The sequence below is a fragment of the Drosophila elegans genome, unplaced genomic scaffold (assembly GCF_018152505.1).
Source record: "Drosophila elegans isolate 14027-0461.03 unplaced genomic scaffold, ASM1815250v1 contig_229, whole genome shotgun sequence".
Lineage (NCBI taxonomy): Eukaryota > Metazoa > Arthropoda > Insecta > Diptera > Drosophilidae > Drosophila > Drosophila elegans.
The window spans coordinates 574,832-587,406 of record NW_024545601.1 but is presented as its reverse complement, the minus strand read 5'-3'; the positions used below and the strand labels follow the sequence as shown (position 1 = coordinate 587,406).

The following is a 12,575-nucleotide window of genomic DNA, read 5'->3' as shown; positions in this document are numbered from 1 at the left end:
GCCGAACACAGTGCTTTGTGCGACAGGCAGCCCCTCATCCAGATTTAGGAAACCGGGTTGGATGACATCACGATAAACGTCAGAGCCCAACACCAGGGATATCGTCGCCGGGCGATGAAACTGTTTATCAGCAAGACGGATATCGTTAAACCGAGCGTTAACATCGTCGGCTAGTGCACGGATTGGAGTGCGAGTGGAGAAGTTGGGGCTGACCTTAAGCACCACGTCGATTTTGAAGGTGCCTGTCCGTGACCATATAGTCGCCGAACAGACCGTCTCGTCTCCGACGCTTGTCGTGGGGAGACGGAACGCCGCAGCAAGCGATCTATCGATGGTGCTCACCGGGGAGCACGGGTCGATCAGGTCACCCGTCTCGTATTTGTTGGTTCCTGTGTCGAGTACCACGATGGCCGTCGGGATGATTTGCACACTCTGATGCTGCAACAGAGAGCCACAGATGGAGCTGCAGTTGGCGCTTCGGCCTGGTCGGAATGACGGGAATGATTCCGCAAGCTGGGCGTTGGACCCCGAGAGCGTGAGCCGGAAGCTGATGGTCGTGATGAAGTTACCGAAAGTCGCATTGGAGAAATTGACTGGCGTCGCGATCTGGAAGACTCGGGCATATGGAGCAACGTGTGGTGGTCCTGCCCACATTTTTTGCACGGGTCTCCGCTGCGACATACTTCTTCGGAATGCTGGTGAGCCAGGCAATTAGCGCAGTATTTGTTAATGATAACTGCGTGGAGCCGCTTCTCAGTACTGAGCCTCAGAAACCTGTTGCATTTCCGTAGCGGATGGATTCCCCGACAGACTCGGCAGCGGTAGGATCGAGTACTTTGGGAACGTCTGTCGTCCAGAGTTTGGGCCCTGCGAGGACATGGAGCCATGGTTTTAATGCTTTAATATATAAAAAAAAAGATGAATGATAAGTATATTTAGTGTCATTTGAGAACGAATATTGAAACATGAGGACAGAAGGCACTATTTTGGAAGTACTTAGGCTGCATTGGCCTCCATAGGAAGAATTACTAGCTTATGGACGGTACGTTTAATAATTCCTCGAGCGGTACGGATTTCTACTACGCGAACTCTACTACCGGCCCCTGGAAAGACAGATACAACTCTGCCGAGCCGCCAGTCGTTTGATGGCATATTGTCTTCTTTGACGACCAAAATATCATCGACTTGTATATCTTTGGAAGGGTTCTGCCACTTATTGCGCTTGTGCAGTTCTTTCAAATATTCCTCTTTCCATCGCGCACTGAACTGCTGATGCAGGGCCTTTAAACGTTGCCAGCGATTTATAATCGACTTATAGTCGCCCTTAATTTCGGGCTCAGCTGTGGAAAGCAGCGGACCCCCAATCAGAAAGTGGCCTGGCGTTAACGCCAACAAATCAGAAGGTTTTTCGGACATGGGAGACAGTGGCCTGGAATAAAGGCACGCTTCAACTTTGGCAAGAAGGGTAGAGAGCTCTTCAAACGTGTACTTCCGACTTGACGTCGACTTGTAGAAAAGTGTTTTAAAGCTTTTCACTCCAGCCTCCCACAGTCCTCCCATATGTGGAGCTCCTGGTGGAATGAAACGCCACATAAGTCCCTGATGGCTATAGGCATCAGTCACAGACTCCTTGATCGCTTGCATAAAATCACGAGAGAGTAGAGTCGCTGCCCCCACAAAGGTTTTGCCATTATCCGAATGAACCCGCTGAAGACAACCTCTCCTCGCTACGAATCGGGCAAATGCCGCGAGGAACTTCTCGGTTGTGAGGTCGGAAGTGGGCTTTAAATGGATCGCCTTTGTAGAGAAACACACAAACACGCAAACATATCCCTTGGTAATGAGGCATGCTCTACCTGTATAGTTTTTTATTTGAAATGGGCCTGCATAATCAATACCAGTATAAGTAGACGGCCTGGAAAAGGAAACTGTATCGGTCGGAAGATCGCCCATTAATTGCGTCTGTAAACTCTTCTTGAAAATAGTGCACACATTACAGGAGTTTAGCACAGCTTTTACCAGATTCTTGAGTTTAGGATTCCAATACTTCGATCGAATGAGGCGTACCACTAGTTGGTTGCCGCCATGCAGGGTAATCTGGTGTGAAAAAGGGACGAGCAGACGAGAAAGCCTACAGTTATATGGCAGTATAATAGGATGGCGCTCGTCATACTGAAGTGCTGTTGAGGCAGTAATGCGACCACATGCCCTTAACAGGCCGTGTTGGTCTAGGAATGGAAACAGGTTGGCTATCGGGCTGGACACTGGAATTGGACGCTTATCGTTTAGGAATTTAAGCTCTTGGGTATATTCCTCACGCTGATCATATAGAATAAGGGCCCCTCGGCTTCTTGCGGCAGCGTTGAATGAACCATAACACGTACGCAAGGACCCGCAGAGCCTTGTCCAACTTGGAGAATCGTTCCAGAAAATCGTCGGATAGGACCTTTGCGTAATTGTAACTGGAGTCGCAAGCCCCTGGGTTGGCCACTTGCCTTTTGGCTGTTATAACCAGTCCGGTCCTTCCCACCAGAGTTGGCTATGAACCAGATCCCGCAGCGAAACGCCGCGGCTGGATAGGTCCGCGGAATTGTACTCAGATCGCACATGCGCCCAATGCTCAGCGCTCCTCACCTGAGTAATCTTGGTCACTCGGTTGGCTACAAACGTGGCCCAGTGGCATGCCGGTTTGTTCAACCATGCGAGGACGATGGTGGAATCAGTCCAGCAGAAAATGTCGGAATTGGAAATGGCATATTCGGAAGGATAGCTGCGATCATTTCTGACAACAACAATGCCCCACACAGCTCGAGTCGGGTCTTGGCGGTAAGCAGATGTGTCATAATATTATGTCCTACTTCAACCCGCAAGTATATTGCGGCCCCATAAGACTTCTGCGACGCATCACAAAACCCATGATGCTCGACCTTCACCTGTGGCTGGAAACCAACCCACCAGGAATACGGATTTGCTTGAAATCGGAATAGCTGCGCAAAAACTCTTGCCATCTTTGATTCATTTCTGTGGGGATATTTTCATTCCAGCCCAACTCTTGCAACCAAATTTCTTGCATAACCACCCCGCGGGGTCAAAAAGTTTCGCGATTTGGAAAAGAACCTCTCTCTTCGTATACGTAGATTCAATCGAAACTAGCGGTGGAACAAAATAAAACTCGTCCGAGGTCGCATTCCACCGAACACCAACTGTTTTGGTAGTGCTTTCGGAATTGATATCATCAATTGTGGAGTAGGTGCTCGTTAGGGATATCTTCGAGTATGCTATTCTGATTAGCTGTCCACTTTCTCAACGGGAACCCGGCGAGGTTAAAAGCGTGGCAAAGCTCGATGATAGCAAGTCGAGCCTCTTGTATGCAATTGGCCCCTGCCAGAACGTCGTCTACATACATAAAATGCCGAATAATATTGCTTGCTTTAGGAAACTCCGTTTCTACATCGTCTGCCAATTGTTGGAGTACGCGAAGTGCCAGAAACGGTGCACAGTTGACACCAAAGGTGACGGTTTTTAGCTCGAAATCGCTTACTTGTCCTTCTTTATTTCGGAATAAAATTCTTGGGAACGGCGTGTGCTTGAAATCGATTGGTGGTGGTGCTCTCGGGTTTGATCCCAGCATGTTGTGGAAGATAATAGTTTGGAGTATCGTAAGACGGGGGAACTTCTCTCATGTGACCCAGATCCAAATACTCTTGAATGACTGAGACATATTGCTCTTTTAGTAGAAAGACTCTTTTCAAACGGTTTTCGTTCCTAAGAAGCTGAGCTAGGGCAATGGATCGCGAGTGCCCCAATTTGGATCCGATTTTTTACCACGTTTTTCCCGCTTGCGTCTCTAGTGGTGGTTTGGAGAAAATTGCTCTCGCATTAGGAACCGGATTCCTTTACCCTCTTTGTTGGTATATTCTCCACCTCCCAAAACTAAGTGAGAAGTTTTTCTAAGACCCTGTCACTCGTTTCGGTTAACTGGGTCGTGAAAGCTGCTACCCGCTTTTGGACTGATGCGTTGGACACTGGGCCGGTAAGCACACAGCCGAAATTAGTTTCCTGTCCTAGCAGAGAGCCGCAAATGTTGGTGCGCGTGCCGCTCAGCAACACGGACGGTAAGATGTCCGCTCCGATCAGAACATCTCTCTGTGAACTCTCTAAAAATGTTGGATCTGCCAGGGGGATGGCCGGTAAATCAACCAGCGCATCTCGTGGAATTGGGTACGACGGAAGCATTCCAGTATTCCAGTTCGGGCAAAACGTAAGCTGTGGTTTCTAGCTGAAGGTCTGGCATATCAGAGGCTCGAATAGAAAAATGGCAGAGCCTGGTCGCCTGAGCGGAAACGGTTTGATTTCAGCCCGAAACTTGAGTTTGGATAAGGCGGAATGGAAGCTTAATCAGATTGAACAGGCGTTCCGAAATAAACGTTGATTCAGAACACGAGTCTATTAGAGCAGGAGTCCTGTAGTTCCTTCCCAAGTGGCATATATCAATAATGGCCGTGCCTAGCGAAACCGCTCTAGCAGCGGTTGCGAAATAGTTCTGCACACTGGGCGGATTTCTAGACCGTTGGCGGCCCCTTGCACCGCTGGATTTTGAGGTCTTGCAGAGGAACTAATTGCGGAAGTTTACCCACGGGAAATGGGCTAGTACATTCACGTAGCTGGTGTCCTCTTGCGAAGCAATTAAGGCAAAGCTGCTTTTTTTTTATGTAGATTGTTCGCGCATCCACAGACATCTGGAGAAAACGCTGGCATAAGCGCACTGGATGACTCTTTTGAGCCAAGATCGCCATTCTTTGGTTTAGTAACTACCTTGGCTTCGAAGGAGTTGAGCTTCCTGGGAACGGGTTGATTCTTAGCGTTAGAGTGATTGCTGTGGCTGGGTTTCATATCCTCAATCGCCTCTAGTGTTCGGTATCGTTCGCTAAGAAATGTATTCATTTCATCCCAGGTCGAAAAGTCGGACTTGGATGAAAGGGACTGCTCCCATAAGGAAAGGGTCAGTTTCGGCAATCTACTGGCGCACAGGAATACCAGGAGACAGTCCCAGTTCTCTGTGGAAATGTTGGAATGAGCCAGCGCTATCAAACACCCTTGGATTGTGCTCTGTGCCTGGCCAGATTCGGGATTTACGGAACCCAAATTAAAAAAGGAGTATGAATTGGTTATTTACAAGCAGTCTCTTATTTTCCCATGCTGAATCGAAACCCTCATTTGTAAGAGGGGATTTGGTTACGATTGACTTAGCCTTACCGCTAGTTTTAGCGTTGAGATGGAAAAGTTTTTCGACCGATGTCAACCTAGGATTGTTGACATAAACTGCGGTAAAATGTTGGCCATTTCAAATATTCTCCTTCGAAAACCTCAGTATCGCATGGCGGTAGTCGGCAACCGGACGAAAACGGAATGGGTAGGGTGTTGGAATTGGCGTTGGCCGTTTGAGTTTTCCCTCGCTCAATTTGTTCACTGAGTTTCGCGGTACAGGATTCGTAAACTTCATAGCAGTACTCATATTTGGCTTGGAGAAGTTCTAACATTGCATGCGCCTCCCCGCCCCCCGCAAGAATTGCGTCTGAACACACTTCGTACTGGCTCTCTACCCTGTCCCATAATGCCTTGATTTGATCACGTCGAACTTGGCACGTGTGGACCGAAGGGTCTGAAGCCCCTGAAACGTATATTCTGGCTTCAAATGTGCTCTGACGGTCAGAAATGGGAATAAATTTGTCTAAAACTGCGTCGCGTTGGGCCATCTTTACGCTCGATCGCGTGACTTTTATCTGTGGAACTACAGGAGCGTTTAAGGAGCTGTCCCTTTTTTGCGTTGGAGCTGTCCCTTTTCGGTTCTTGACACGCGAGGGGACGCTGATCGTGGTCGCTCTAAGCTTACCCGCGGGGTTGTCTTCAAATTTTTCTTATCCCTTATGGGCATGCTAGAATATGGATCAGGAAATTGCCCCTATTTGCCGTAAATAAAGATATATATATATATATATATATGTAATATCCTATTTATTATTTTATTATGCTTTGTTTGCCCTCAAGTTACTTTAGTTGTTTATTATTGCTTGAGTTATTAATAAAATAAAATAATAATCAATAATATTAATATATGCCAATATATGGCGTGTTATATGTGACGGAATGAATGGAAAGTAACAATAAACCTTTTGAAAATACCCACTGTCCCAAGCGGAATTGGCTGCTAAAGCTTTGGATATATATGTATATATGTTTAATGTTGTTTATGTAAACAAATACTTCAGAAAGATATAAATTAATTTGAAATGTGTATGATCCATTGCGTTTATTTGTTAACACACATAAACGGCTGGGATACAAACGTATTGTATTTTGTTTTCGTATATGTGCATCACCGAGAGCTGGATCCAAGCAGAACAGCAGCGTGATCAGGACGTTTTGAATACAATTAAAAAACTGAATGAAGGCGAACTTTCTGAAGATTAAGTTACAACTTATGCGATGAGGGCCAACGTGTTATACAGAAAGATTCAAAGAAACTGCAGAACTCGTTGTCTACCAGTTCTACCCAGAGCTTTCAGGTGGTCCATTATTAATCAAGTTCATGAGTCTATTCTACCGAGAGCTGGATCCAAGCAGAACAGCAGCGTGATCAGGACAATTAAAAAACTGAATGAAGGCGAACTTTCAGAAGATTTGGAATCAACTTATGAGATGAGGGCCAACGTATTATACAGAAAGATTCAAAGAAACTACAGAACTCGTTATCTACCAGTTATACCCAGAGCTTTCAGGTGTTCCATTATTAATCAAGTTTATTAGTCTATTCTACACTTAGACACTCGACACGGTAGATGAACATTATTGGTTCGCAGGAATGTTAAAGTTTGTTCGAAAATTTTTAGAAAACTGTATAACCTGCAGAGTGACAAAATCGACATCGGAAAAAACTCAAGCTGAATTAAACTCAAACCCAAAAGTCAGTATACCGTAACACGTTGCATATAGACATCACAGGAAAACTAAGTGTCAAGAATAATCGTAAATGCTACATTATAGTTCAGATATGTTTACCTGTATCATACTTTCAAATTAGATGCAAACAGTTGCATTGATTCTTTAAAATCGTTCATTGCTTTGTTCGGCGTACCTAATCGTCTAGTGGCTGTTTTACCGAATCAAAATTTGTTGAGTTCTGCGCCTCACAGAAAGTGCAGCTTCACTTAATAGCAACCGATGCCAGTAGCGCCAATGGACAGGTCGAAAGAGTAATGAGTACATTAAAGAATTTATTGACGGTTGTCGAGTCCAGTGGTCGGTCATGGCAGGAATTGTAGTCTATTCCTTTAGAGCTATTAATTGACATTAACATCGTCATTAACTAAATGGAACATTTCCGTCGATCATAGCATTAAACATTAATACTAACATTGTTTAAATAATATTTTGATGATAATAATTTAATAATTTGAATTGTACCAATACAATTGTACAATTACAATTGTTAAAAACAATTAAAATAACACTGCGAATCAATAAAAAATATATCAACCAAAGATCATTTAAAACAAGTGTCCTAAAAAGTGTTAACAAAACAAAAGTCAAACAGCTGTTTTTGTTACCGCCGCGTATGCAGGCACCATCCGCTCGCAAAACAACAACAAAAGCTAATGTAGTTTGAAGTTTTCACAACCACCTAAGAGCAGTCGGAGTTTTAAGTGGCACGACTGCTATATGCCCTGTTCCCATCTCAAAGGACTGATTTCTAATAAATGGAATACAAGTAAAGACACGACTATTTTTCGTTTGTATTTATAATCTTTACTTATTGGAATTACTCCCGTTCGTTGATTGGCAGTAATTAGGAATCCGTTTGGATAACTATAGTTTTATTTTACTCCCGTATATTGTTATTTAATTTATCCGGGAATCCGTATGGATTCTTTTCGAGTCTGTTAACAACTAATTAATGCTAACTTAAGTGTTCTCAAAGAAAGCCCGACGTCGGCAGAGTGCTGACCTTGTACTTCGCATTTGTTGCATAGCCCGCTGCATTACTTTACCGCTTTGGTCAGTGTGGGACCGCTAACTTAGCGCCTCGAGTCCGGTGCATTTCCGTACCACTCAGCGAGTCGGGTTTTGTATTTCATTCTTACAGACTGCTGATTTGGATAATTGCATCCGGTCTTGCGACACCTTTGGGTTCCGTGCTAACGACTTCCTCCTTTATGTTAAGGACGTTCTCGGACTTCTTCAGAGTAGATTTTAGTGCATCTGTCAAGTTGCTCTGGCGTCTACGAACGCAACGTCGATGGAGTTGATAGGTGACGAACAGACTAGTTAAGAGTGGCTTCGTTAGAATTTCTTCTTTAAGACTCTCGATGTGTTGAAGATTTTTCAGGCTTAGCTCGTGAAGGAAAGGCAGGCTCAGCTGCTCTTTGTGGCCCGTGCTATTAATGTGGGTCACCATCGATACTGCAGGTTTCTTCTTCAGTATGCCATAGTGGTTTTTTAAAAGGGTCTTGTTTACCATAACGTAGTCGTCGAAGGTTACCAGATATGTGCCCCTATTAAGGTTTTTAGGGCTGTCAACGAGTTGGAGTTTCGCAGCAGCATCGTTAATAATTAGTATTCCGTCGCCGATAGTTGTTATTGGACTGAGGTGGCCTGGAATGGTGCTGCACTTGGTGACGACTCCGGAAACTAATTCTTGGGCGCATGACGAGGAATTGGATTTTCTGCAGAACGATGTTCCAATTGTAGCGTCACAATGGTGGATGACAAACGTCTTTCTACCACAATTAGCGACAAAATAGTCCTCCCCAAAGTCTAGAATCCTATTACTATATTGTGTTGGGTAAAGATAAATTTTCTTACATACTAAATTAGGCTTAGGGTATTTTATGATTATTTTGAAATGCTTTTATCTGGGATACTTCAAAAGATCGGTAATGCTAAAATTTGTGAGCCTTTCGTGATTAATTTCTTTGTTATCAATTTCATTCAGAATTGCTGGGTTTATTAAGTTTACTTTTGCCTATGTTATTGAGAATATTAAACTAGGGACTATTTGTCTCATGTGGTCCTGTGTAAAAGCGTCGAATGTAGCCTTTGTTTCGAATGCGTAAAGTTCATATGAAGTAATATTAGTGGAGTGTCCGAGATACCCAAATTCCTCCCAAATTCCTCCCAAATTCCTCCCAAATTTAAAATTAGGTCTAGAAGAATCGTTATTTTAAATTGTCCTTGGACCAACAATTCTCCTTGACCTAATTTTTAATTTAGATTTTTGTTCTTTCCTTCTTTCTTATTTTAAGTTAACGCTTTTGGACTTTTATTCTTGATATGGCCTTTTCGATGACCACTGCCTTAAAAATAAATGACTATTCAAATTGGCAGTTCGTAATGAATGGCATTAACGACATCAGATTTCACTACGTCTAATAGTGTTGCTAGAAGAGTTACACGGTCGGAAAAACGAATAATTTGTGGGTTTTTTCTTTGAATAGAATAAAGGTTTTCGTAAATGGGAAGTCTGCTTCTTCAATGATAATCTGATTACGGATTCAATATACTGGTTTGTCTATTGACTCTATAGTGAATCTTCGCTATGAATGGTAGCGATATCAGATTCGGAGTTGTTCTGTTAGGGATTCGCGTTTTGTCGTGAGAGGGCATCGGCTACAACATTTTGTTTGCCTGGTTTATAGAAAATGTTTGCGTTATGGTCGTCAATAAGATAATATTTCCAGCTTTTTATAAGGGCATTCGTATTTTTTTCGGATACTGCATACGTCAGAGGTTGATGGTCAGTATAAATGTTTAATTTTCTTACACCATGCAAATAATTTCTCAGGTTTTAAAGCGCAAATACAATGGCTAGAAGTTCGCGCTTATTAGTTGCGAAATGCATTTCGTTTTCACGGATTGCTCTGGAGATCCAGGTTATTGGACGATTTTCCTGTGACAACATAGTCCCAAAGCTGAATTTGCTGAATTCGGGGTATGCTAGAATTACATCTTTTGACGCTAGAAGGTTAAAAGTTTTCAAATGATTCATGTTGTTTGGGGGATAGCTCCATTTTGATATTTTTTGATTGATTTGCGCTTACTTTACAATTTTCGCCTTTTAAGATCTCCGTTAGGAGTCTTGCGATTGTGGCAAATCTTATTATAAAACATCTATAACAGCTGCAGTGACCCAAAAATGATCTTAGGCTATAAAGTGAAGTAGGTGCTTGGAAGGCTTCGATTGCCTTTACTTTATCTGGGGACGTTGTAAGTCCTGCGCAAGACACAATTAATCCCAAGTAATCTACGCTCCTTTTGAAGAACTTAGACTTTTCCTGAGATACCCTCATGCCACCTTTATATAAGCTTTTAGGAACCCAGTTTATGTCCCTAATATGATCTTCTTTAGTTTTAGAAAAGATGATTACATCATCGACGTACACGTAGCATGTCTTTGATATTTGTTCCCCGTAGGACATCGTCGATTGCCCTTTGGAAAATGCTGGGTGCATTCTTGAGTCCAAAAGGTAATCTACAGAACTCATATTTTACGTTATTAACAGAGAAGGCGGTTTTCTCCGTATCTATCTCTGCCAACTCGATTTGGTGAAAATCTGATTCAAGGTCCAATGTTGTAAAATACTTGGTATTCTAGGGTATTTATCGACAATCGTTTTCTGATTCTTCTTGTTGACACTTTCATCGTGGCCTTCTTTATCAACAACCCACACAAAATTTTTTTAAGGTGATCGTGATTTACTGATGATACCGTCTGCTAGAAGTTTTTTAACCTCTGCATTGACAAAATCAGATACGCCCATTGGGTAAGGTTATAGCTTAGAAAACACGGGTTCCCCGTCAGAGCGGATAGTTGCTATTGTGTTTATATTATATGGTAGGACTTGATAAGGGTCAGCGAATGCCCAAGCCCTCTTAGTGTTCATTAAATTAAATTCTTTTCTAACCGTTATGGGGACATCATCGACATTTAAAGTTATAAAATTAACATCCTTGTATTTAGCAAATTGTAAATCTTCCGATCCTGAATTATGTACAATCCTACCGGTACTAAGGTCAACTTTGATTAAATGCCATCAAAAATGCCATCGAATTCCTTAAGGTTCTCAAAAGTATAAAAAAAACGAATTTTCGTTAAATAGGTTTATTTTACATTTTATTTCCATTTTAGTGGAGCCATAAAGGGATGAGACCATAAAAGAATCATCCACGTTTTTTATGTGTGTCAAACCAGGCAAAGGTTTTATGTAGTTTTTCGATGCACCTGTATCTTTTAAAAGTCGAATCATTTTCCCCGCTATCCTTCGGCTTATATACGGAAGCAGGGACTCCCCTCCAACAATTACAGTCTTCGGTTGTGAGTAAATCATCCTCGAGTTCCTCTATATTGTCTTGAGCCTGTATCTCATAGTCTTCGGTGTATTCCTGTTCCTGAGTTGTGGTATTTACCTATTGTCTGTTACTCAGGACATTTCCCTTATATCAACTTCCATTGGTTCTGGTACTTATTGACCCTGATTTTTATGTGTAAAATTTCGGTGCCTGTATCAAGCGTTTTCTGGGTTAAAATGTGGTTGTTTAGAACTCTGAGCTTGCCGCCAGTTAGTATTTTTAATTGGAGGTTTTCCCAGTTTTTCGTCAGCGTGTCTTGCAAAGATGGCTGCAAGTACACTGCGTTCATGGCTTGACTGTGCCTCTTGTGCCAATGCGAGGGCAGTGCTAACCTTCATATATTTTAATATATTAATATTCATATTTTTGTCATAACTTTAAATACGTCCATATCCTTTGGGTAACAAGTTTGAAAAGTAGCAAAAGATATTCATGATGTGTCGAAACGAAATAAACGCACACATGCTTCGGTGTATGAGAATGCTTGATCACGCATACATACAAATACCAATTCAAGCGCAGGGCAACCTTTCTCAAAATGCGCCTCTTTGCGACTGAACGATGAGAGAAGAAGAGTGAGAGAGCAAAAAACCCGAATGCACACAAAGCTCCGGGGCTTGCTGCTGAGAGCCTGCCGCTTAGAAAATGTTGTGTCCATTTTCGTTGTATGAAATTACCAGTCTATATGTTGTATAGTTAGTGGTACTAAAGGGTTTTTCAATAGAAGCGCTTCAACTTTTTTTTGAATAAAACACTTTTCAACTAACTTTTATTTTAATATCGAATTTGAACATATACATTTAATTATGAAACTCGATTTCTTTCGCATGACCATCGCGTGCACGTTTTACGAAGACCAATCGTTGAACCCAATTTGCAACCCCTTTTTCGCATAAATCGGTCGAAATTCCAGAAATTTCGCGTTCAATATTGGCTCTGAGCTCTTGCAACGTCGCCGGGTTATTGGCATAGACCAATGACTTCACGTAACCCCAAAGAAAATAGTCTAGAGGTGTCAAATCACACGAGCGCGGCTGCCACTCGACCGGTCCATTTCGCGAAATAACACGCTCATCGAACTTAGTTTTTAATATTGCGATTGTAGCGTGTGCTGTGTGGCATGTGGCCCCGTCCTGTTGAGCATCACTTCGAGCACTTCTTGCTCTCAC

At 42.7% G+C, this 12,575-nt stretch overlaps 1 pseudogene; it reads right to left on the bottom strand.

The window, feature by feature from the left end:
* Positions 1-1,396: 1,396 nt before the first annotated feature.
* LOC121467197 lies at positions 1,397-5,540 on the bottom strand (annotated as a pseudogene).
* Positions 5,541-12,575: the final 7,035 nt, after the last annotated feature.